The following is a 27,910-nucleotide window of genomic DNA, read 5'->3' as shown; positions in this document are numbered from 1 at the left end:
CCAGCATTCAATTTGCATTTTTTGATTATTTTCTGGACACATTGGTTCCACATTGGTTCTCTCTGCACAACTGAAAATTTTCAAATCATTCAATCAATTTACCTGTAATGACAGAATAACTAATTTCCTAATGATAGATGCCGGTTTATCATTTACTGGATATTTTTAAATCTTTTCTCAAGTATTAGAATGACAGGCGAATTTCAATTGAAAGGAATGGATGCTGAATAAAGGAAACTTGTCCCTCTGTTTGCAACACAATCCATTCACATTGTGTTCAGTGGAGTTTGGATTGGGAGGAAGTAGCTATAAAGGGTTAAATGACAGAAAGCAGCTATAAAGGGTTAAAATTACCACTTCCTGCACAGAGTCACACGCACACAATTATCTCCATTAACAACTACAATCCTATTTCTTCATAGAAGGATGGGTGAAGTAAGGACTATGTGTCAGTCACCTGTACTACATGCACAGGAGAAAGAGAGAGAGAGAGAGATGGGATCACAGGCAGGCAGAAAGCAAGAGAGGCAGATGGAAATTGTGACAGCACAGCAGATGGGAGAGTGAGAGACAGAATAGTAGGGGCTCAGAGAGAGTGATACACAGAGCGAGAGAAACAGGGAGGGTTAAGTGCAGGAGGTTTTTTTTTCTCAAATATGTGCAGTGACAAAGGGTAGGGAGGCAGAAATTATTTGATTTGTTATTGTCACGTACCAAAATGCAGCAAAAGTGATTGTTTTGCATGCTATCCAGGCAAATCATATTTTACATCAAGAATAGAACAGAATGCAGAATATAGTCCTACAAAATTAAGAAATGAAGCACCATATTAAGAGGCAAGATAAAAAAGACATGATTTATTGGCATATATCGAGGGAGATATAGTGAAAAGTGTTCTGTTGCCACAATCTGGCACCATTTTGAGGTACAAAAGAATTAGAAGAAAATACTTAAAAATAGTGCATCTTCATTGCCAGGGTCCTAAACATGGCTTCAGGTCTTCTGTAAGGTCCCATCTCCTAGCCTATCACAGCCAGGAGCCCACCACTCCAGGCATGGACACTGCTACAGTTCAGTCAAAAAAGTAAGGCGATAACATCAAGTTGTGATCAGCAACATGGGGAATGTAGTGCCAGTAGTTTTCAGTCTCGAGAGCCTGCACCCATGAACATAATACATGCAGCAATGTTCTCCTCTGCAGCCTGTTCTGTTGCTCGATTCCAGAAGTCCATGTATCAGGCCTACGAAGCCAGGAGTCCCCATTCTGCCATTACTGCAGTTGATGTTCCGTCCCCATGCCAGGAGACCATGCATTGGCATCCGGAGCCAACAGTCACCGGTGACACACCGCTATGGCCTCCCCACATTGTCAGGAAGATGAAGAAAAAGAAAGAATAAAAAAGATCAAAAGGAGAGAGAGAAAAAGAATACTGCTGGCCGAGAGCAGCCAGGCTCAGCCCAAATACTACCTACCATGCACGAGGAAAAAAAGACGATAAAGTAAATACTGCCGAAAAAAGAAGAAACGAAAATGTGACAGAGAAGGAAAAAGTGACAGTGCAAGTACTGACCCTCTGACAATGTAGCACTCCCTCAGTACTGACCCCCAGAAATGGATGCGTGCCTGAAGTAGGACTTGTCGACCTGCATTGTATTCCCAGGTTTCTGTTATGGTGATTCCCAATATTGTGTGTTGAAGGCAAAAATGTCACTGACAGATGCATGTAGGCACATAAGCACATACGTCATGGCCACATCTCTGCACAGTTCAATCAAAAGAATAGAGTAATAACAGCAAGACATGGAAATATAGTGCTACTAGTTTTTAGTGATGAGAGCCTGCACCCAAGAATATATGCACCAAGAACTCTTCTCTGCAGCCTGCTCTGTTACACTATCAGTTAAATAGAACGAGATTCAAATGGAACAGCAAAATTGTTATAGTGCATGAACCCAATCAACTGGTCAAATCCAATGGCAACTCACTTCCCGATCATCTCCCCATTAAACCTGCAAATATTTTGTCACTCTGAAAATGGAATTTGAATCTACATCCACCTTGCTCTCAGTGCATATCAAATCTGAATGATATGTTGCATACATGTTGTTTTCCTTTGGGTTTTTTTTGCCAATCACTTAAATTAGTGTCCTTTGGTTCTCAACATTTCTGCCCATGGGAACATTCTGCCCTCTTCTGTTGAGGCCTGTCAATCAAATTCCATACAGCTCTCAAACATTGCTTCTCCGTGGGGAACAGTCCCATCTTCACCAATCTCTACAGGAGTCAAGTTCCTCTATCTCAGATCCAATCATGTGAGTCTTGTCTTTACTCTTGCCAATGAATCCTTCCAAAAAACAAGTGCCCAGAATTGGACACTGCGCTTCAGTTGAGGCCATATTAGTGCTTTATACATGTTACATAGAATTTCCTAGATTTTGGACATGCTTCTCCTAATTATTAAGCCCAGTATCTTTGGCCTTTATTTACCAACTCCTCAGTATGTCCAAATTTACACCCAGATCTTTCCACTCCTGAAGTTCTTTTAAATTTGACCCAACATTTTATATTCTCCTCTCATTTTTCCACCCAAAGGTTAATGACTCAATTTTGTAATGGTTTTATCTGCCTTATTTCCACCCATTCCATCACTGATGTCCTCTCATAGCCCATCACTATCTTTCTCAAGAGTTCACAAAGCTTGCAAGTTTTATACCATCCATAAATTTTGAAATTGTGCCCTGTACACCCAAATCTAGGTCATAATATGAAGAAAGCAGGGGTCCCAGCTTAAACCCTGCAGAACTCCATTCTATACTATGAGAGCCAAAATAGCAAGGAAGTTAAAAACAGACAATAAGAACTTTTTTAAACATAGTAAAAGGAAGTGAGGTGTCAAAGTGAACATAGGTCCCTTAGAAAATTAACCTGGGGAAATGGTTACTGGAAGGGCAGGAAATGATACATGAGTTAAGCAGATATTTCGCATCATTCTGTACAGTGGAAGATATTTCAAACTCCCATTAATATGAAAGAACACAAGGGAGAAATTAAGTACTATCATCATCACTAGAGAAGTAGTATTAGACAAGCTAATGGAGATGAAAGCAGATAGGTTCCCTGGTCCTGATGGCTTACTTCCAAGGATGCTGAAGAGGTAGTTACTGAGATAGTGGATGTATAGGTTGTAATTTTCCAAAAATTCTTGGATTCTGGAGAAATACCAAAGGATCAGAAAACTGCCAATGTGACAATCCTATTCAAAAGAACAGATGGAGGCAAAAAGCAGTTAGCTCGAGGCCGATTAGCCTGACATCTGTTGTTGGAAAAGTATTGAGATCAATTTTTAAGGAAATCATAGCAGGACACCTGGAAAATCATAATCTAATCAAGGAGGGTAAGCAGGGCTTCATGACAGGGAAACTATGTCTGACTAATTTATGAGAACCTTATTCAGAATTCTCAAACAGAGAGGGAAACCAGTAGATGTGTTGTATTTGGACTTCCAGAAGGCAAAAGATTCCAAAAGATTAAGTCAAAAGAGCACACACTGTTGGAGGTACTATTTTGACATGGAATTCAAAATTGGTTAATGGGCAGGTAACAGCGAGTGGGGAAAGGGGGTTCTTTTTCAGGTTGGCAATCTGTGACCAATGGAGTCAGGGATCAGTGCTGGGAACACAACTGTTTAAAAAATATATTAGTGAATTTGAAGGGGGAAAGAAATGAATGTTCTGTAGCCAAGTTTACAGACGACACAAAACTAGGTGGAAAGGCAGGTTGAGAGAGGGGGATACAAACAGTTCACAGAGTGATATTGAGAGGTTAAGCAAGTAAGCAAAATGTTGGCAATTGGGTAGAACATGGGAAAATGTGAAGTTGTACATTTTGGAAGGGGGAACAAAAGAACAGTGTATTATTTAAATGGAGAAACACTGCAAAAGGTTGCAACACAAAAGACACTTAGGGCACTTAGACTGACAGTCACACAGCATGGAAACAGACCCCTCAGTCCAACCAGTCCATGCTGTATATAACTCCAAACTGAACTAGTACCACCTGTTTGCCCCTGACCCATACCCCTCCAAACCTTTCCTATTCATTCAAATATCTTTTAGGCGTTGTAACTGTGCCCATATCCTCTGGAAGTTCATTCCACATGTGAGCAACCTACTGTGTAAAAATTTGCTGTTCATCTTTTTTATATCTTCTCCTACCTTAAAAAAATGCACCCTAGTCTTGAAAATCCCCTATCCGAGGGAAAAGACAACTACCATTAATCTATCTATACCCCTCATGACTTGATAAACTTATATAAAGTCACCTCTCAACCTCTTACGCTCCAGTGAAAGAAATCCCAGCCTATCTTTGTCATTCAAATATTCCATATCCTGAGCACAAAACACAAAGCTAGCACAAAGATGCAGCAGGTAATCAGGAAGGCTCATGGAATGTTGGCTCTTATTTCAAGCAATTTGGTCGATAATAGGGAGGAAGTCCAACTGTAACTGTACAAGATTCTGGTCAAATCATATCTGGAGTACTGAGAGGGGTTTTGGTCCTCTCATTTAAAGGAAAGATATCATTTAAGGAGTGATTTCATTGGAGGCAGTTCAGAGGAAGTTCACTCGGATGATCCCTGGTATGGAGGGATTGTCTCATGAGCAAAGGCTGAACAGGTTGGGACTCTACTTGCTGGAGTTTCGAAGGATGAGACATGATCTCATTGAAACACAGGATTCTTAAAGGACTTAACAGAGTGAATACTACTATCCCTTTTAATCCATGATCTTTAGCTTTACTGACCAACTAATTACATGGTATTTCATCTCATCTCTTTTAGAAGGCGATGTGTTGCATTATCTTAATTACTCAATGTGTTATCTCACGAAGTAACTTGAACAATTTATTTGCCCTTAGCAAATCCATGCTGCTGCATTACTTCACATTTGTCCAAGTGACTGTTCATTTTAACCTGAATTATTGTTTATTATGGAAGCAAAATGGGAATGATAGCCAGCAGAAACAAATTCTGCTGTTCAATGGAAAAAAAAAAGAGGAACAGGAGGTGGCCATTCAGCCCTTGGAACCTATTCTAGTGTCCAATCAAATCATGGTTAATCTGACTCTTACCTCCCTTTACCCACCCTGGTTCTGTATCCATGAATACCTTTTTTTAAGGGGAGTTGGTATAATGCAATATCATTGGATGAGTGATCCAGAGGCCCAGGTTAATGCTCTTCAGGCACTGGTTCAATTCCAACCATGGCAGTTGGTGGAATTTAAATTTGATGAATAAAATCTGGATTTGAAAGCTGGTTTCAGTGTGGAGGCCATGATAATTATCATTGATTAAGTCATCTGTTTCATTAATGTCCTTTCAGGAGCAAAATCTGCTGTCCTTACCTGGTCTGATCTATATGTGACTCCAGACCCATAACAATGACTTTTAACTGTTTCCTTAACTGGTCCAATAAACCACTTAGTTCAAGCACTATCAAGGCTCAGCAACAGAGGCTGACCTTGTCAGCAATGCCAACAGCCTATGAAAGATTGAAAAAAAATACAAAAGTCTGTCAATCTCAATTCTAAAATGTTCAATTGAACTTCAGCTTCCAAAGCTTGTCAAGAGGGATCATTCCAGATTTCCAACCCTTCCCCGTTCCCTACTTTGTGAAGAATTGCTTCCTGATGGCATACCAAATGGCTTGGCTCCAATTTTAAGATTATGCCACAAATCTTTATGTGTTCTCAATAATTACATAAATTGCACATTTGTATCAGGCCCATCACATTGAAATGTCTGAAATCACACCAGAAGGTCTTCAAGAATTAGAGTTCAAGAATTCGAACTGCTCCACCCAATCAAGATATCGAGATCACTTATATGATACAGGCCACTGTCGAGGAGTATCCCCTGACTAACTTGAAGGCTGGCTTAAAAAAGCTCCATCTTGCCATTGCCAAGGCTATTGCTTAGCTCAACGATGACATACATTCTAAATAAATAATTGCCTTGAGCATGTGGTCATGAATCACATTCTTGACCTGCTGCAAAGGATTGTCTTGGTATAACACAGACATGGACAAGTTTTGGGTTGTCAGGAGGTGAGTTATTCACTGCAGGATCCAGCCTTTGAATTGCTCTTGAAGCCACAGGATTCAAATGGCTGATTCAGTTTAATTTCTCGTCAATGGTAACCCCAGGATGTTGATTCAGTAGTGGTAACGCAATTGAACACCAGTGAGCAGGGGATGAAGAAAGGAAGAATTTAAATTCTCTCTCTCACCGGAAACCTTACACTTGCAGTGCAAAGATTATTTGCTATTTATCAAGCTAAGCCAGAATCTTGTCCAGGTCCTGATATAAGTGGGCACTGGGAATCAGTTTAGCTCAGTTGGCTGGATTGTCGGTTTGCAGAGCAATGTGTTGCCAACAGCATGGATTCAATTCCCATCACTGGTTTGAGGTTACAATGAAGGACTCTCCTTCTCAACCTCTTCCTTTGCCTGAGGTCTGGTGACCCTCAAGTTAAATCATCACCAAGCACCTCTCTCTCCAATGAGAGCAGCCCCTGTGGTCTGGTAAGACTATGGCGACACAACAACAATAAGTGGGCAATGATTGTTTCTGAGGTCTTGCAAATGGTACTGAACATCATTTGTTTGTGACCATCCCTACGCTTGATCTTATGATGGAAGGAAAGTCAATGAAACAGCTGGAGATGGTTCGACCAAGGATTTTAGGACTCTTACAAGGGTCTTGTGGTAGCTGGCCAGGACACCCAGGTTCAAGTCCCACCTCCTCCAGGTGTAGTAACAATTTTTTTAAAATTCATTCTCAGGATGAAGCCTGGTTAGGGCAGCAATTATTGGCCATCCCTAATTTCCCATTCCATAAGACCATAAGACATAGGAGCGGAAGTAAGGCCATTCGGCCCATCGAGTCCACTCCACCATTCAATCATGGCTGATGGGCATTTCAACTCCACTTACCCGCATTCTCCCCGTAGCCCTTAATTCCTTGTGACATCAAGAATTTATCAATTTCTGCCTTGAAGACATTTAGCGTCCCAGCCTCCACTGCACTCTGTGGCAATGAATTCCACAGGCCCACCACTCTCTAGCTGAAGAAATGTCTCCGCATTTCTGTTCTGAATTGACCCCCTCTAATTCTAAGGCTGTGTCCACGGGTCCTCGTCTCCTCGCCTAACGGAAACAATTTCCTAGCGTCCACCCTCTCCAAGCCATGTATTATCTTGTAAGTTTCTATTAGATCTCCCCTTAATCTTCTAAACTCCAATGAATACAATCCCAGGATCCTCAGCCGTTCCTCGTATGTTAGACCTACCATTCCAGGGATCATCCGTGTGAATCTCCGCTGGACACGCTCCAGTGCCAGTATGTCCTTCCTGAGGTGTGGAGACCAAAACTGGATATAGTACTCCAAATGGGGCCTAACCAGAGCTTTATAAAGTCTCAGTAGCACAACAGTGCTTTTATATTCCAACCCCCTTGAGATAATTGACAACATTGCATTCGCTTTCTTAATCACGGACTCAACCTGCACGTTTACCTTTAGAGAATCCTCAACTAGCACTCCCAGATCCCTCTGTACTTTGGCTTTACGAATTTTCTCACCGTTTAGAAAGTAATCCATGCTTCTATTCTTTTTCCCAAAGTGCAAGACCTCGCATTTGCTCACATTGAATTCCATCAACCATTTCCTGGACCACTCCTCCAAACTGTCTAGATCCTTCTGCAGCCTCCCCACTTCCTCAGTACTACCTGCCTGTCCATCTAACTTTGTATCGTCGGCAAACTTCGCTAGAATGCCCCCAGTCCCTTCATCCAGATCATTAATATATAATGTGAACAGCTGCGGCCCCAACACTGAACCCTGCGGGACACCGCTCGTCACCGGCTGCCATTCCGAAAAAGAACCTTTTATCGCAACTCTCTGCCTCCTGTCAGACAGCCAATCCTCAATCCATACCAGTAGCTCACCTGGAACACATGGGCCCTCACCTTGCTCAGCAGCCTCCCATGTGGCACCTTATCAAAGGCCTTTTGGAAGTCTAGGTAGACCACATCCACTGGGTTTCCCCGGTCTAACCTACTTGTCACCTCTTCAAAGAACTCCAACAGGTTTGTCAGGCACGACCTCTCCTTACTAAATCCATGTTGACTTGTTCTAATCCGACCCTGCTCTTCCAAGAATTTAGAAACCTCATCCTTAATGATGGATTCTAGAATTTTACCAACAACCGAGGTTAGGCTAATTGGCCTGTAATTTTCCATCTTTTGCCTTGATCCTTTCTTGAACAAGGGGGTTACAACAGCGATCTTCCAATCATCTGGGACTTTCCCTGACTCCAGTGACTTTTGAAAGATCTCAACCAACGTCTCTGCTATTTTCTCTGCCACCTCCCTCAGAACTCTAGGATGTAACCCATCAGGGCCAGGAGATTTATCAATTTAAGACCTTTTAGCTTTTCTCGCACTTTCTCTTTTGTAATGGCAACCATACTCAACTCAGCCCCCTGACTCCCTTTAATTGTTGGGATATTACTCATGTCTTCCACTGTGAAGACTGACGCAAAGTACTTATTAAGTTCTCCTGCTATTTCCTTATCTCCCATCACTAGGATTCCAGCATCAGTTTGAAGTGGCCCAATGTCTACTCTTGCCTGTCGTTTGTTTCTTATGTATTGAAAGAAACTTTTACTATCATTTCTAATATTACTGGCTAGCCTATCTTCATATTTGATCCTCTCCTTCCTTATTTCTCTATTTGTTATCCTCTGTTTGTTTTTGTAGCCTTCCCAATCTTCTGATTTCCCAGTGCTCTTGGCCACTTTATAGGCTCTCTCTTTTTCGTTGATAGATTTCCTGACTTCCTTTGTCAGCCATGGCTGTCTAAGCCCTTCCCGGATAATCTTTCTCTTCTTGGGGATGAACCTCTGTACAGTGTCCTCAATTTTATCTACAAACTCCCGCCATTTTTGCTCTACTGTCTTCCCAGCTAGGCTCTGCTTCCAGTCTATTTTCGTCAGTTCCTCTCTCATGCCCTCATAGTTACCTTTATTTAACTGTAACACCATTACATCCGATTTTGCCTTCTCTCTTTCAAACTGCAGACTGAACTCTACCATATTATGATCGCTGCTTCCTAAGTGTTCCCTTACTTTAAGATTTTTTATAAAGTCTGGTTCATTACATTCATTCGGGTCAGTTAAGAGTCAATCGCATTGCTGTGGGTCTGGAGTCACATTTAGTTCAGACCAGGTAAAGACAGCAATTAGATGAGATTACTTACAGTGTGGAAATAGGCCCTTCGGCCAACAAGTTCACACCGACCCTCCAAAGAGTAACCTCACCCATACCCATTTCTGTCTGACTAATGCACCTAACACGATGGGCAAATTAGCATGGCTAATCCACCTAACCTGCATATCTTTGGACTGTGAGAGGAAACCGGAGCAAACCCGCACAAGATGGCAGTTTCCCTCCCTCAAGGACATTAGTGAACCAGATGGGATCTTTCAGACAATTAACAATGGTTTCACAGTCATCATTAGACTTCTAATTCCAAAGTTTTATTGAATGCAAATTCCACCATCTACCTTGGTGGGATTCAAATCCAGGTTTTGAAAACATTGTCTGTGTCTCTGAATTAATAATCTATCAATAATACCATTAGGCCGTCAGCTCCCCTATATGTATCAACAGTTATTTAGAAAATATCTACCCTGTAGCATAGCCCTGGGAAGGACTCCAGCAAGGAGCTTCTTCAATGAAGACCTCGAACAAAGATAATTGGCTCCAACAAATATAACAGTACTTCTTCCTCCACCTGCACACACACAACATGGATGCTGGAGAAAAATAAGCACGACCGCTGTTTGGCAGTAGTGTGGGAGTGAAATTAAAAAAAAGGTAAAAATACAATAATACTTCTGTGTGCCAGGTAGGACATCAACGAATGGAGAATGTTCCGTTAACTTCTATTTTGGAAGATTTCCTTGATGCAATGTCAGTCATATGCTGCCTTAATGTCAGGAGCAGTCATTCTCAAATTCGCTTTTGATTTCAATCCATGTCCACATTTCGAGCAAGGCGGCAATGTGAACTGGAGCCAAATGGCCCTGGTGGAATCCTAATGAAACATTGGCAAGAAGATTGATTATTGGTGAGGACATGCCATTCAACAGCACTGTCATTGAATCACTGAAGAGTGTAGCACAGCCATTCAGCTCAAGTTTGTGCCAGCTCTTTTGAAAATCCAGTTACTCCTATTCCCCGTTCCTTAACAATAGTCCTCAAATATTTTGTCCAAGTAACTATCTCATTCTCTTATGAAGAAAACTATCGATTCTGTTTATACCAGACCCTAAGATTGTCCATTTCAAACCATAAACAGTTATTGCAAAAAGATTTTTTATTATGTGGCCATGTGGTCACTGAATCATAGAGATAAACAGCATGGAAATAGACCCTTCTGTCCAACTCGTCCATGCCAACCAGATATCCTAAATTAATCTAGTCCCGTTTGCCAGCACCTGGCCCATATCCCTCCAAACCTTTCCTATTCATATACCACCACCTTTGCAACTCCACACCACCACCTTCTACCTTCAAGCCAGTTCTGTATCTAAACTGATAATTCTCCCTGTATCCCATGAGATCTAACCTTGCTAACCAGTCTGCCATGAGGAACCTTGTCAAATGTCTTACTGAAGTCCATAGAGATCACATCCACCGCTCAGCCCTCATCAAATAAAACACAAAGAGGACTGAAGAAGTAACAATCAAATTAGTGAGACATGATTTCCCACACACAAAGCCATGTTGACTATTCCTTATCAGTCCTTGCCTTTCCAAATATATGTAAATCCTGTTCCTCAGGATTCCCTCCATCAATTTGCCAACCACCGATGTCAGGCTCACCGGTCTATAGTTCCCTGGCTTTTCCTTACGAACTTTCTGAAATAGTGGCACTACATTAGCCAACTTCCAGTCTTCCCACACCTCACCTGTGACTATTGATGATACAAATATCTCAGCAATAAGCCCAGCAAACACTTCCCTGGCTTACCACAAGATTCGAGGGTACACTTGATCAGGTCCTGGGAATTTATCCACCCTTATGCACTTTAAGACAACCAGCATCTTTACTTTTCAAGATGTCACCATCTATTTCCCTACAATCTATATCTACCATGTCTTTTTCCACAGTCAACACTGATGCAAAACACTCATTCAGTATCTCCCCAATCTTCTGTGGTTCCACACAAAGGCTGCCTAGCTGATCTTTGAGGGGTCCTATTCTCTCTCTAGTTACCCTTTTGTCCTTCACATGTTTATAAAATCCCTTTGGATTCTCTTAACCCTATTTGCCAAAGATATCTCGTGACCCTTTTTGCCTTCCTGATTTTCCTCTTAAGTGTACTCCTATTGCTTTGACACTCTAAGGATTCACTCCATCTCTGTTGTGTATACCTGACAAATGCTTCCTTCTTTTTCTTGACCAATACTTCAATTTTTCTTGTCTTTCCGCATTCCCTATACCTACCAGCCTTGCCTTTCACCCTAACAGGAACATACTGTTTCTAGACTTTCATTACCTTATTTTTGAAGGCTTCCCATTTTCCCGCTGACCCTTTACCTGCAAACATCCATCTTCAGCCTTTTTAAAAAATGTAATTTATGCAATGTTTTTTAATTTCAAATAACTACGAATGCACTGTTAGCTTTCCCTGCCAATAGCTATGACAACCAATGACATTTTCCATCAATTTGTTAATGATTGAGCAGACGCTTATGAGGGTTGGGGGTGGTGGCAATTGGCCAAGGTGGGTTTGTTTTGCTTTTAGTGCACAAGACCTACCTGGACAACTTTCCATGTCGTCAGTGTAGCAGCTGGACTGGAACAGTTAATTCCAAAACACAAGTGCTTAGCACTATTATTGGAACATTGACAGTGCCCATAGCCTTGGTTGTAACAATACCTTCTCCAAATTTGAGGAAAGACATTCTGGCTATTGAGGGAGTGCAGTGTAGGTTCATGAGGTCAATTCCCAGAATGGCGGGACTATCTTACGTTGAAAGATTGGAGCGACTGGGCTTGTATACCTTTGAGTTTAGAAGGCTGAGAGGGGATCTGATTGAGATGTATAAGATTATTAATGGATTGGACACTCTGGAGGCAGGAAGCATGTTTCCGCTGATGGGTGAGTGCCAAACCAGTGGACACAGTTTAAAAATAAGGGATAGGCCATTTAGAACAGAGTTGAGGAGAAACTTCTTCACCCAGAGACTGGTGGGTGTGTGGAATGCTCTCCCACAGAAGGCTGTGGAGGCCAAGTCTCTGGATACTTTCAAGAAAGAGTTGGATAGAGTTCTTAAGGATCCTTGATACTCTAAGGATTCACTCCATCTCTGTTGTGTATACCTGACAAATGCTTCCTTCTTTTTCTTGAAAGGGTTATGGGGATAAGGCAGGAATAAGATACTGATTGAGGATGATCAGCCATGATCATAATGAATGGTGGTGCAGACTCGAAGGGTAGAATGGCCTACTCCTGCACCTATTGTCTATTGTCTATTCTCTAAACTGTGACTGCCTGATATCAGACTGACAAACAGGAATGCATTGGCAATCAGCGATGTCAAGACGTATTTGCAGACTGAGAGACAAGGGCAGAGTAACAGAATAAGATTCAAAGGCATACTAGTAGACTGAGACACAGCAACACTAGCAGACACAGACAGATTTGCAGAGTGAGACATTGACAAATAGGGTGACACTGGCAAATGGGAGACTCAGGGACCACTGGCAGGCTGACAGAGGGGGAAACCCACTGGCAGGCTGAGACACTGACAAATAGGAACCCACTGGCAGGCTAAGAGGTATGGCCACACTGCAGACTCTGATTCTGGGAATCACTGGCTGACTCAGACAGGACACATTGACAGAGTGAAAAAGTTCACTGTCACTTCCTGTGAACCTTCCCTCTGGATACGCTGAATTTGAAATCAAAACAAACCAATAAGCCCTTTGACCGTTTTCCCTTGTGCATACACAGTAGGCGGTGATTTTCTCCGCAGTGATTTACAGTAAACCAGGGATGAAGTGGAGACTTAGTCCAATCCTGGGAAAAGAGGAAAGTGCAAAGTGAGATGGGGGAAATGAAAGGGTCGCTTACCCTAAGCACGCTGCGGGCTCAGGTCTTTCTGTGTGTCTGCTTCGCTTTTTCTGGCAGCTTCGGAACAGAGGGTTTGGATTTGATCCTTTTCCAAGTTGGTGCCTCTGATCGGTTCTGCTGCCCTCCTCGAATTGCCCCCGGAATGTTTGTAATTCTCCCCAAACTCAACTTCCGGGTTCCTGCCCGAGGAAATGTCATCACATGGTAAACGCACGCTAGCAAACGAAACTAATCCGGGTTAAACTCACTGGCCAGCCTAAACTAACCCGGTTCACATCAAACAACTCGAGCTAACTAAAATAGTCTATATTAACAAATCCGGGATAATTATTCAACTAATCTGGTCTGTTTACACCAAATCCGGCAAGCTAAAATCATCCCGATTAACTAAATTAAATCAGAACAAAATGTGGGTGCGAGAATCAGAACAAAAATTGCTGGAAAAACTCAGCAGGTCTGGTTGCATTTGTGGAGAGAAATCAGAGAATTATTCGAGGAAGGGTCACTGGACCCGAAATGTTAACTCTAATTTCTCTCCACAGATGCTGCCAGAGGCGCTGATTTTTTTCCCCGTAATTTCTGTTTTTGATCCCAACGAATGAAGGCCAACCAAACTCCCTGCAGGAGCGAAATTACTGCTGTGGCTCTGGTTACCTGGGTTACCTGATTTAATCCCAATCTAACTGGTATTTAAACTAACTCAGAAGAGGTAAACTCACCCGGATTATCTGAATCGACACTCTTCTGCTCACCCAACCATTTCCAGGCAGCAAAGGCTTGGCCTAAGGTAGATTCTTAATGTTTGTAAATGTGTTCAGTGTGAGGCCTGTCATGTATCTCCTACTAATTTCAAACTACCAGGCCAACATTATTATTACAGGAGGAAATAATGCTTAGATACCTGACTGTTGCAAAATCTATTCAGTTACTAGATTGATTGAGGAGCTCGTTAACCCTGACTCACAATCTCCCAAGTATAAACAGGGCCAGGCTCAACATGGTTGGCCTTTAATGTCCGGTTGTACCTCCCTGCACTGTACGCCACCTGGCTAAAACATTACCGTTTGACAGTTGAAGTCACCACAATTGTGGGTTTCCTCCAGGTACTCTGGTTTCCTCCCACAATCCAAAGATGTGCAGGTCAGGTGAATTGGCCATGCTCAATTGCCCCATAGTGTTAGGTGCATTAGTCAGGGGAAAGTAGGGGAATTGGTCTGGGTGGGTTGTCCTTCAGAGGGTCAGCATGGACTTGTTAGGCCAAAGGGCCTGTTTCCACTGGAGGAAATCTAATCTAGTGAAGTGTGAGAATAATTACCATACCAATGATGAAAGTGTGGAAGGTCTTCGGCCACCTGCATGATCTGGACAGTGCGTGCCTGACAAGATCCACACCATTGGTCTACAGAGATCATGCTGCAACTGGAAACAAAAAAGGATATTCTTTATTCTCTTCTTACTCAGATGTTGCGTTCTGCTATGAAACAAAGAAGCCAAATTAGCAATCAATGTATTTGTGATTTCAAATAAACCTGGTGTCATCTGACTTCTGACTTCTAAATAATTTATGACTGGGGCAAATGAGGGATATTGTAATAATACATTGGTTAGTACTCTGTTGTGGCTGCAGTGACCTCAGTTTGATTAAAAGTCAAACTGAATAGCTTATGTTCCTGGAGATGGTTGTTGAGGTCCTGCAGCTGATCCATTGTGAAGTGTTGGTGATGGATCACGCTTCTTGCAACTCACAAACCAGCGACTCCACCAACACAATGTCACAAGGCAGTGGATTCCTGATGAAGCGCTCCTGCCCAAACATCGATTTTCCTGCTCCTCGGATGCTGCCTGACCTGCTGTACTTTTCCAGCACCACTCTAATCTTGACGGTGGTTCATTAATAGCTGAGGTGATGTTCAAAGAAGCTAAAAAAAACGGATACCAACAATGGCATTTAGGTGAAATTTAGCTTTAAAGGGAGAGGAGAGAGATGCGAAGGGGGAGAATTCCACAACTTAAGGCCTTGAGAACAGGTTTTTAAAAGAGAAAAGAGAGATGTAACAGGAGAGAATTCCTGAAATCAAGTTTGTCCATGGTGAAATAAAAGGAGGAGAAGGAGATGAACAGAAACCGAATCTATTTGGCAAGTGACTTCCAATAGATTCAAAGTTGATCATTGACTTATTGAGAAATCATAAAGGTAATGTGCCAAATTATAATGGTGTTAGAAATATATCAAGTAATGGTTATTAGTAAGTTCTACCTATAGCAGAATTAGGTAGCTTACTCATTGAACCAGTGGGTAACCAGTGTCCCTGAGTCAAAAGCTCTGAGTTTGAGTTCTAATCTCAGGTGATTGAATGAATGGAGATCCCCTTATATCTCAGGGGTTTTCATTGTTCCATACCCAGCCCTCATTTAGTAACATTTTCTGACAGAACAGAAAGCCAGACCACTGCAAGATGTGGTTGACAGTGTGAGTACACAACACAGTCACACTTTAACAGACCACAACCCCAGTCTCATTCCTGCCCATATTAAGCAAAGAAATATTGCTGTAGCATTGTCTCTACTTTGATGATGACTAACATGTAAATGTCCAATCAGTGAGTTACTAGGACTACTCATGATACAACCATCTCCGCTTCTTCCGCTCCATCTCCGGTAACCTGTTAATGAGCGTAGTGATTGATGATAGTGCTGCAAGAAAATTGAGACAACTGGATGAGGTGGCAGGAAGAAAGAGGACTTTTCAGAGAAGCTGCAGTAGAAAGAGTGCAAGAGAAAGGGGTATGCAGTTTATCCTGCAGAATAAAGACTTCATGCCAAAGGAGAATGAAAAGGGAAATTTATCCTTCCAAGCGACAGAGAGAGACCACTGACTGTCAAGATCTTAGGACTGCAGCATTGTCCCTGTGTGGCTCAGTTGATAGCCTTCTAACTGCTGAACTAAAAGGTTGTAGATTCAAGTTCCAGCAACTACAACAGAGGTACTGGGCTGATATTCCAACAGTACTGAGAGAATACTGCTGTCAGAAGGTCAGTTTTGAGGGCTTGCTGCTCTGTTGGAGGAGTAATATTAAGAGTGTTACACACTTGGAGGATCAGTATCTAGCCAACACTACAGTGTCGAAGGGAGTATTAAGGGAGATCTGCTCTACTGCAGTGACAGTACTCAATGAATGCTGCACCGTTACAGGAGCAGCATTGAGGGAGCACACAACCATTGTAAGTGCAGAAACAGAAATCATGGGGCCTGGTGCTGCTAAAGGCCCAGATCTCCAGCCTTGGCCCCAAACCAGCATGAGCCAAGTGGCCCTGTCCACAAGCTGAGCACAACAGTCCTGGCCCCAATCCAAGCTCAACAGGCCCCAATAGCCCCACGTTCCAGTTATTGGACCCTGATATACCTTTGTCCTCATCCCTGACCAGCACTTTGGGAATGGTGCACTCTCAGAATAAAGTATTGGAAGAGCAATGTTGCAGGAACGGTTTGAGGGAGTGTTGCAATCTTCGGAGGGCAGGATTGAGGGAACGTACCATGAGGACTGAACTGTGCGAAGAGAGGCATTGAGGCATTGCTGTACTGTTGAAGTAGAAGTCTGAGGGAGCATCGCATTGTTGCAAGGATAGCATTGAGGAAGTATTGCTCTGTTGGAGGAGTAGTACCGAGGCAACATTTCATTGTTGCAGATACAGTACTGAGGGAGTGCTACAGTGTTGGAAAGTTAGTCCTGAGAAAGTGTTGCACAACTGGATGGTCAGTTTTGAGGAAACATCTCATTATTGCTGGTCGGCACTGATGGAACAATGCACTGTTCCTGGGACAGCACTGAGGGAAGATTGCACTATTGGATGCACTGAATTGTGGATCAAACATTACACTGGGATCAAACATCCCATCTGTCCGCTCAATGGGTGAAAATGGGCAATATTTGAAGAAGAACAGGATATTAGATTAGCTTACTTACAGTGTGGAAACGGGCCCTTCGGCCCAACAAGTCCACACCAACCCTCCAAAGAGCAGCTCACCCAGACCCATTCCCCTACATTTGCCCCTTCACCTAACACTACAGGCAATTTAGCATGGCCAATTCACCTAACCTGCACATTTTTGGACTGTGGGAGGAAACCGGAGCACCCGGAGGAAACCCACACAGACAGTTGCCTGAGACAGGAATTGAACCCAGGTCTCTGGCACTGTGAGGCAGCAGTGCTAACCACTGTGCCACCTTGCCAACCACCTAACAAAGAACATCTGACCATTTATTTCAATGCTGTTTGTGAGGGCTTGCTGTGCACAAAATGGGTACCATATTTCCTACATTACAACTTGACTAGAAAAGAGCTTTGAGACATCCTGAAGTGGGAAAAGGCATTGTGGAAATGTGAAGAACGAGAAAACAAATGAATTATGAACCCCCAGCACCTCCACCACCTGCCAAATCTTATCATGAGCAAGAGTCGGTCAGGATTTCAAACCATTTACCGAGTGTCACACCATATGTTCCAGCTGGACAAGTGATATCTGCCCACCCTGTATTTCTTGACCACACTGTTTTGTACTGTGTGGCAAGCTGCAAACCACAGAAACCAGCCACACCCAGCAGGCAGTGAACAGAGAGTATTTCGCAACAACAGATGTTCCTCCCTCGATACCATTCACTCGTTATTGATCAACACATTGACTGAGCTGCACCTTTGTTTAAAGCATGTGCCTGTAGCTCAGCAAGTGCCACTTCATTAGTCAATGCAGAAAAATGCCAAGAATCTGAGGCTGCACTTTATTCACCTTCACTATTGCAGCAGAATCCATATATAATTAGAAAATGACATCAAACACCTTAAATGGAGGGTGTTATGGGGGAGGGGGGAGGTGGAGAGGTTCAGCAAAGGAAATTTAGAACATAGGGCAAAGACAGCTAAAAGCTGAGCCATTGAGGGCTCAGTAAAGAGCCAAGACAGGCACAAAAAGACTGTTTCAGAAGACGGCAATAATCTGGACTTGGAGATGATAATGATGGAATGGTCACAGCACAGGAGGAGACCATTCAGCCCAGGATATCTATCATATTTGGTGATGGTTCTGAAAGGCTTAATGTTCATATTACTTTGGTTCCACCTAATCTTCTGATGTCACACGCTGTGGGTGGAGTCAGGGAGTTGTCATGCATTCGGAGAGGGCACATCAAAGAGACCTTGGAGGACATGCTCACAGTTCCTTGAAAGTAGATTCGCAGGTAGATAGGATAATGAAGAAGGCATTTGGTATGCGTGACCTGATTGGTCAGCGCATTGAGTATAGGAGTTGGGAGGTCACATTGCGACTGTACAGGATTGATTCGGCCACTTTTGGAACACTGTGTGCATTTCTGGTCTCCCCGCTGTAGGAAGGATATTGCAAAACTTGAAAGGATTCAGGAAAGATTTCCAAGGATGATGCCAGGGTTGAAGGGTTGGTGCTATACTGAGATGCTGAATAGGATGGGACTATTCTCCCTGGAGCATCAAAGACTGAGGGGTGACCTTATAGAGGTTTATGAAATCTTGAGGGGCAAGGATTTGGCAAATAACCATAGATCTTTTTCCCAGTGTAGAGGAGACCAAAACTAGAGGGCACAGGTTTTAGGTGAGAGGTAAAAGATTTAAAAGGGATCTAAGGGGCAACTTTTTAATGTAGAAGATGGTGTGTGTATGGAATCAGGTGCCAGAGGAAGTGGTGGAGACTGGTACAATTATAGCATTTAAAAGACATCTGGATGGCGATATGACTAGGAAGGGTTTAGAGGGATATGGGTCAAATGCTAGCAAATGGGACTAGATTTATCTCGGATATCTGGATGGCATGGACAAGCTGGACCAAAGGGTCTGTTTCCATGCTGTACGTCTCTATGACTCTTTGTAACCGTCCCAGCTCCCTAAGGTCAAAGTGATTATGCCTAATAAATGTACTTATTATGCTTATGCAAAAAATCTCTCTTGTTATCTGAGAAGAGTGCCTCTTCAGCAGACATTCTACAATGGTATATCATCTACCACTAATAACTAGTTAGGCCCAAGACAAAGCAAAAACAAAGAAGTATTGGTGGCAATGGCTGACCTTAAACAATCCTTACCCAGTACTACACACCAGGAGATGTGATAAACAGCACAATGTACCAGTGATCATCTGATGAAATGTCTGTGCTGGCTGTCTGCCACAGTAACTGAATTAGTCCCACTCTTCTGCCCTTTCACAAAACCTTATCTTTTGTCTTCAGATAGTGTTCCAATTCCCTTTTGAAAGCCTTAATTATTTATACTCCACTACACTCTAATGCAGTGTTTTCCAGCTGGTAACTACTTGCAACATAAAACATTTGATCACCTCTGGTTCTTTCATCAAGTTCACCACCCTTATGCCAATAGGAACATTTTCTCACCATTTGCTTTGTCAAAACTCCTCTTGGTTTTACACATTCTATTAAATTTCCTGTCAATCTTCGAGAAATGAAGAGAATAGTCCTAAGTTCCACAATCTATCTCCATTTCTGAAGCCTCTCATCCTTGGAAACACTCATACAAAACTTTTCAGAACCTTCTCGAACACATCCACATGGAATTCATGGAAGGATTGGAATTTCAAAACTTGAGGCTGCCAAAGGTAATGTCTTAATGGTCAGGATTAAGGCATAAGTGTCGTGTGGTTATATCCATCCTGGTCATGGTTTACGAGGAGGCCATAAGAAATAGTAACAGGAGTAAGCTGCTGGTCTGGTCATCAATAGGATCATGGCTGATCAACCTTACTGCTGTTTGTGGAAAGATAGCAGCTTTGCCAATTAGATTCCAGTGCGGTGACTCACAGTCCAATATCAACAATATGAGTGACATCATTGGAGTGATTTGAATTTATGAATGGGAAGTTGTTCGAGTGGATGACACACTGAACAAGTTCAAAGAGTCCAAATGCCACAGGGAAGCTGTTCTTGGCTGCAGTGACTGTGTTCGGCCTGGTTGTAATGCCACGCAATTATGCAAATTCATTGTGCAGGAACTCGATTTCTGCAAAATTCCTTTACTTCTTCCTCTGGGCTCTCTCGTCATTTGCAATACTTCTGATGTTCCACGCCCATTGTGCACCCCAGCATTTTCAATTTTCATTTCAAAGGTCCAACATTTCAGGTTTTATTCATTATCTTTACCAAGAATTCCTCTTTTGTTCCTATAACTGGGAAAGGCTCATGATACAATGCCCCTTTTGTTGTCATAAATTATATTGTTCTTATCATTTACATTTTCCTGTTCTATTATGTCTCCTCCAATAGGCAGCATGGTGGCTCAATGATTAGCACTGCTGCCTCACAAGATCTGGTTCGATTCCACCCTCAGGCAACAAGCTCTGTGGAGTTTGCACATTCTCCCCATGTCTGCGTGGGTATCTTCCGGGTGCTCTGGTTTCCTCCCAAAGACTACAGATATGCAGTTTGGGTGGATTGGCCATGCTAAATTGCCCATAATGTCCAAGGATGTGCAGCCCAGGTGGATTAGCCATTAGAAATACAGGGATAGAGAAGGGGGTGGGTCTGGGTGGGATGTTCTTCGGAGGGTTGATGTGGACTGGACAGGACAAAGGGCCTGCTTCCACACTATAGGGATTCTATTCTATGATCTCAGTTCGCCAACTAGAACAAGCCCAGGCTTAAACATAACAAGGATAAAAATGTATCCTTGTTGGATATGTATGGTATAGACAATGGACACCCAACAAATGGCTGCATGACTCAAACAGAATTATCCTTTGCTTGTTCATAATCGACAGAGTACAGACCATACTCAAGTAACTCATTTTTGCAAAATTGTTGGAAGCAGTTTCATGATTCAGCAGCTGTTGCTGAATAATCCTTAGTGTGCTAATAACTACATCAATAATCAATTTAAAGGTAATCTGTTGAGTTCATAATGTTGATCATTTATGCTTGGTGAAAGTGACACATTCATTAATAGGGAGCCATTCTTTGCAAACATGAAGCATGTGATCAAGGCTTGAGCTATTTAATATTACCTGAGAACTCGGTGAGCCTATAGTTCCTTGGTGATTTCTCCATGGCAATGCCTTGACACATCAGAGTTAACTTGCCAAACAATTAGTACTCTTTCTTCCTGTAGTATTAATTATCATCGTTGTTTGAAATTTGGCACTTATATATTTTTCCTGACAAAGAGTGCAAGATTAGATTAGATTACAGATTAGATTACAGTGTGGAAACAGGCCCTTTGGCCCAACAAGTCCACACCGACCCGCCGAAGCGAAACCCACCCATACCCCTACATTTACCCCTTACCTAACACTATGGGCAATTCAGTATGGCCAATTCACCTGACCCTGCACATCTTTTGGACTGTGGGAGGAAACCGGAGCACCCGGAGGAAACCCACGCAGACACGGGGAGAACGTGCAAACTCCACACAGTCAGTCGCCTGAGGCGGGAATTGAACCCGGGTCTCTGGCGCTGTGAGGCAGCAGTGCTAACCACTGTGCCACCGTGCCGCCCACAAGATGAAAAGCATTTTTAGTGATCCAAGTATATGTACCTTTGCTGGACCAGTGGAGAGTGCCTAGTTAGAGACAGTCAGAGAGAGAGAAAGAGAGAGAGACCTTCAGGACTATGGGTATGATCTGGTTAGCCTGGGTGCCCATATTTCAAAGGCTTAGAATTCCTCAAAGAAACTTAAAAACAAGTTTTCACTGGCTGGCACAAATGGAGATCCAAGAGTCAGCAGCATCATCATCCCCAGGCCAAAGCAATGATTGATCCATTCTGATAGCATGTTAGGACAAGCTCAGAAAATCTCTCTAACTACTCATGTTGAGATTCTAAACAAGACAATGGGCGAGATAAATTCATGCAGCAATTACACCTGTCTCACACTGACTGTCACAGCAGTTTGTATTTGTGTAGTGCCCCTATTATGATAAAATTGCTCAAGATGCTTCACAGGGATGTTTATCAGACAATGATCTCTTCATCAACTTCAGCAAAATGAAGGAACTGGTTTTTGACTTCAGGAAGTAGAGTGGTTGGCATGCCCCTGTCTGCATCAATGGTGCTGAGGTGGAGATTGTCCAGAGCATCACGGGAATGATGATCACTAACAATCTGTCCTGGTCCACCCACATCAACACAACACCCAAGAAAGCACAACAATGCCTCATCTTCCTCAGGATGCTAAGGAAATTCAGCATATCCACAAAACATCTTACTGATTTTTACAGATACAGGACAGAAAGCATTCTATCTGGATGCATCACAGGGTAGTATGGCAACTGCTATTCCCAAGACCCCAAAAACTACAGAGAGTTGTGAGTACAACCCAATCCATCAGACAAACGAATCTTCCATCGATTGACTCCAGCTGCACTTCCCACTGCTGCAAGAAATCAACCAACATTATCAAAAACCCCTCCCACCCCAGTTATACTCTCTTCCATCCTCTTCTGTTGGGCAGAAGATATAAAAGTTTGAATACACTTACACGGATTCAAGAACAGCTTCTTTCCCACTGTTATCAGACTTTTGGACAGACATCTCGAATGTTAATATTGCCATCTCTCTGTCTCTCTCTCTCTCTCTCTCTTTCTCTCCCACAAACACATAATCTCTCTCTCTACATCTTTCCTCCAGCTGTAATACTATTTTCTACACTCTGGTTTGCTGGCTGATGCACTTTGTATGGTACGATCTTCCTGTAGAGCGCACAAAACAACACTTTTCACTGTATTTCAGTTCATATGACAACAATAAATCAAATCAAACATTGATACTGAACCACCTAAGGAGGCAAGTGACCCAAGGCTTGGCCACAGGTTAGAGGGATCACCTTAGAGGAGGAAAGACATCAAAATATTTCCAGAGAGAACTACAGAGCTCAGAGCTGAGGATACCAGTGGCACAGTCACCAATGGAGCTGTGTTCAGAAGCCCACAAGAACCTGCAATTGGAAGAGTGCAAATATTTTGGAGGATTGTGGATTTTGAGGTGAGATAAGTTGGGACAAGACGATGGAGATGGTTGAAAACAAGGATGAAAATTTTAAAAGAGAATCATTTCCCAATCAGGATTTGATGAGAGTCAAAGTCTAAAAATGTTATCATCCCCTGCTTTGAGTATGCTCAGCAATTGAATATCCAAAGCACTGTGGGGAAGACGATTCCAAAGATTCATGATCCTTTGAGTGAAGGTATTTCTCCTCATCCCCATCCACGATGAATCAGCCTTTTGGTTTGATGATAATGGTAGAATGGGAATATGCCAGGCCATGAAGTTGCAGATTTTGCTAGTTCAGTTTAGGATGCCTCGTCGGCATGAACAGGTTGGATTGAGGGGTCTGTTTCAGTGCCGTATGACTCTGTGACTTTTTATCCTTCGACTGTGCTCTGTGTTCTGGATTCCTCAGCCAAGGGCAATACCCTTTATCCAATCAAGCCTCCTCAGAGTCATCTATGTTCAAACAGATCACCTCGAAAACTTCTGAACTGCTCAGGTATCAGTTCAATTTACTCAACTTCTCATCCTTGGAAACCCTCTTTTGCAGGAAGCAATCTAATGAATCTTCACGACACATGCCTCCAAGTTAAGTGTATGATTCGATCAAAAAGACAATACGTATTGTGATGGGCAAATGGGACTTGGTGTGAGTTAAGATACAGGCACAAGGAGCCATTATCTCCTGCAGGTTGTCCTCCTGTCCTGTCCGCAGTGCCTCACGTTCTGAGCCCCTGGGACACCAGCCACCTTTTGATAGCCCACCATTGTGTCCATTTTTCATGTATGGGCCCATATTGTCTGCACACTATTGGAGTGAGGGGAGTATGCATGAGGTACATCCACCAAATCGCTGTGATCTCCATTAGGAGCAGGAGCCTAGATTATCCTATCTGGAATAAAAGGCACAAAGGCCAAACTCCTGCCTATCAGACAATAACTGACTCAGCAACAGTGGAGACCAGAACTTGAGGATCATACCTCTCCCTCACTCAATCTAAGCAGCCTTCCACACCCATCTCAGCAATCATTCCAAGTTAAGTTAGCATAGTCTGTATTTCAGCGGGAGCTGTTAACCTGGTAATGCTGGACCTAAGCATGCAGTCACAGTTGTTTCCTCTGCGCATACTGAAAGAACACTGTTGAGCAATTCAAGTGACAACTTGAGACAAATTCCAGCTAAGTATTTGCAGTACGGGGTTCTGAGCAATGATGTGTGAGGGCTGGAACTTAAGGAATGCGCATGAAGCAGAGGCTTTGTTCATCCTCACTGCAGGGAAATGGATTCCAACAGTTAAATCTATAGCAATAACATTGCAGTACAGAGATAAATTACACTAGTAACCCATCAATGAATCATGAACAATCGCTAACCAACGTCAGTACAAAAGTCGATTGAGTAAGAACATCATGCGAGAACTGTACTAAACAATGATCTGAGGGTGAGTTGGCTGTCCCTCACTTTCTCCCTCAGTCTGATCCTGGATATACAGAGGAGTAAGATTATTATAGAAGGATAACAGCGGCAGACAATACAGACAATACAATCTAAAAAGAAATCAATAATTATGGGGTAAGTCAAGCTGGGCAGGAAGTTGGAATAATGAATGCAACCAGTTCACTCATGATCTGACTGAATAACAGAGCATGTTCCAGGAATCAAATTGGCAAATTTCTTATGTTTAGTGGCATAGGATATGGATATGCCACAGGTAAGGATATCTACTCAAGTACTCCATTAATAATGCCATCCTGCCTCTGGATTCAGGGAGGGGATTTTTTCGTGAAGTTTAACGATCAAGTGACATTGCACAGTAAGTGATTAACCCACCCCTGCAGCTGCTGAGCTTTAAATTCAATCAATATACCCAGAATTGAAACTGATGGTGGCCACGAAACTGCCACGATGCTTTAACAAAAGACATCTGGTTCACTAATTTCCTAAGGAGTGAAACCTGCCATCCTTTCCTGGCCTATGTGTGACTCATAACCACTGAGGAGATTGACTTTTGACTGCCCTCTGAAATGGCTAACCTGCCCATTTCAAGGGAGGTTCGGGATGGGGAACAATTGCCATCTTTGCCAATGATGCCCACACCCCACAGACTAGAGATGACGACATTGAAGATAATTATGAAGATTACTATATCCTTTCCTATTTATTTGTTCTTCATCACGATTAAATCACTCTGCACAGATCGCCTGCTAAGATTTCTAAAATCCCTAAAACTTTGATTTTTGCTATCTGAGAATTACTTATGGAGATTAAAAACTCAGAGGTGTCATTGGAAAACCCACCAACTTTTATTTTCCTGAACTTGATTTTCTTATTCATGAAAGTGACCAATAAAAAGCAAAGCATTTTGTGTAATTCAACATCATCCATTCCTCCAGGTAGATTACATCAATTGCTGTCCCCAACATGGTGCAGTAATCTGACATCAGAACACCAGCCCCATTGTTTGGCATTTTAAAGACACAAGATACTGTTATTGTTAGTCATGAAGATAATGGTGACAGACACAAGTTCAAATTAGATTGTTCTTGGCAGAACATATAATAGAGATCACAGTGAAACAAACCTATAGGAATTGCAAAAGGATGGTCAGAAACTGATTCAAATCGCTTACCAACCTTGACTTTGTATCTTCAGTGATGATCACAGAGGTTTGGTATCTTCAATCATAAACATATCTTCTCAGTCTTTCATTGTCTGCATTAACTTTTGGGCTATTTTCCTTTGACACAGTTCTGCTGTCAGGTGACTCATCTACTGAGTGTGGGTGTGAAATGTACCACATTTGGATGGTCAGGATTGTGACCTCAATACCAGCTCTGTGGTCTTGGTGGGCAAGGCAGTGATGACATGTTATAGAATGGGTTTGACGAGCTGGAAAGTAAATAACCATCCTGTTCGTTGTTCAGGAAACTCAGGCCATTAATAATTATGGATCTCTGCATCATGTATCAAGTCTCCACTCAGGTTGTTCCCAGAGTGATGCAGCCATGGTCATACCACTGCACCTTGTGTTTTGCGAATTGTGCCTGGATTCTATATTCAGCCTCAACAGCTATTCAGCCTTGCAAGCTTTTTTTGACTTTTGTAACACAATATACTGCTACTGTCTTTCCTCTAACTCACATCACATCCACAACTGAGGCTGTAGTTGTGTATATTGACTCTTTGTGTACTCAAGACTCTGAACATTATTTAGCAAACAGAAATTTAATAGTAATGAAGGATTTGCAATCACAAATCAGGCAAGATTAAACTCTACAATTTGCAGACACCAGCGCAATGTAAAAAAGTAATAATCCAATTTTTTTTTCAATGTCCTTCTTCAGAATTATGTTTCAGAGTAACAAGGTTGAATATATGAAAACTAAGTAATTGGATGAACAAGGGCCACCAAAAATGGAAACAGCATTTTGGGGCTGATTTTGAGAGGAGCAGAATTGAAATACAGGGTACTTAAGTGAAATTTAGTTCAACCACATTTACTGTGTCCCTGTCTCTGTGTTGCAGAAATTGGTTGCTGGAAAAACACAGCAGGCCAGGCAGCATCCGAGGAGCAGGAGAATCGACGTTTCGGGCTTAAGCCCTTCTTCAGGTCTCCAGCATCTGCATTCCTCACTTTCTCCTTGCGAAATTAGTGTCAAGTTTCAGGAACTGCTATAAAAGACTGAGATGAAAAGATGTTTCTTCATTCAGAGAGTTATGGATTTTTCAGAATTCTCTATTACAGTCACCTATGGATTTTTTGTTAGTATATCAAAACCGAGATCAATGATTGTGAACAATCTCTGGCCTTTAAGGGAATCAAAAAAGATAAGGATGACATAAAAAAGTAAAGTAAAAGTTGAAGATTGGCTTTGCTGTTACTGAATATTGGAGTGGCTTAGAAAGACCACATTACCTACTCCTGCTATTCCTTACTTTGTAATTAAAAAGAATGCAGAGATGCTGGAGAAGATGCAAAGAAGATGTACGAAGATCATGTACATTATCTTGGAAGGGAAACTATTGTCAGATACATTAGGAGCATTTAAGCAACTCTTGGCTAGGTCCATGGAAGTTAGTAAAATGAAGAATATGTATGTTAGCCTGATCTTCGTGTAGGATAAAAAGCCGTTACAACATCGAGGGCCGAAGGGCCATTATTGTGCTATACAGTTCTATGTTCGTACACTTTGTATTTCCCAGTAGCAGCACCTTTATATATCCACTGCTACTCTGCCTTTAAGGACATCTTGACCACTTTTTTACTCTCTTTTTTGTAGTTATAAGAGGGAGAATGTTTATCAGCCAATTGGATGAGAGGATGAGCCATGGTGAAGCAGAGTGAACGATTACTGGAAGTCAAAGGGCAAACTAGCTGAGTTACATGGCAGGAACAAGAGCGGTCAACACGACAGCAGCCTGTGGCCTGGGCCTTCACTATATTCATGGCAATCAAAATTAGTGCACGAGAAATGGAGTAGATGCTGCAGTTGTGACAACAGACCAGAGTTGGATCCTGAATCCCAGCATCTGTTGTATGCTCAAAACAGCAAGACTGGTAAAGGATGCAAAGTGTGGAGATGGGGAGAACATTGGCACAGGATGCCAATGGACACTGACCTTCAAGGAAGTCAATGGTTGTGGGAGAGCAGACAGGGAAGTGGAAATAAGGCCAAAATAATAT

The 27,910-nt window shown here is 42.5% G+C and overlaps 1 protein-coding gene across 3 annotated transcripts in view; it reads right to left on the bottom strand.

The window, feature by feature from the left end:
- Positions 1-13,383, bottom strand: part of ikbkb (inhibitor of nuclear factor kappa B kinase subunit beta) — a 79,704-nt gene extending 66,321 nt beyond the window's left edge. The window contains exons 1-2 of one of the 3 annotated variants that reach the window (XM_043681572.2): positions 13,207-13,383; positions 9,956-10,157 (exon numbers count right to left, since the gene is read on the bottom strand). The gene's annotated coding sequence lies outside the window, so the exon portion shown is untranslated. The remainder of the gene's footprint in view (positions 1-9,955; positions 10,158-13,206) is intronic. The other 2 variants (XM_043681573.2, XM_043681570.2) reach the window with 2 other exon arrangements.
- Positions 13,384-27,910: the final 14,527 nt, after the last annotated feature.

This window comes from Chiloscyllium plagiosum, unplaced genomic scaffold (assembly GCF_037043375.1).
Source record: "Chiloscyllium plagiosum isolate Xiang-an unplaced genomic scaffold, Cpla_swu_hap1 HiC_scaffold_48, whole genome shotgun sequence".
In the NCBI taxonomy this organism is placed as follows: domain Eukaryota; kingdom Metazoa; phylum Chordata; class Chondrichthyes; order Orectolobiformes; family Hemiscylliidae; genus Chiloscyllium; species Chiloscyllium plagiosum.
Note: the sequence above shows the minus strand (reverse complement) of the source record. Positions and strands in the feature narration are given on the sequence as shown.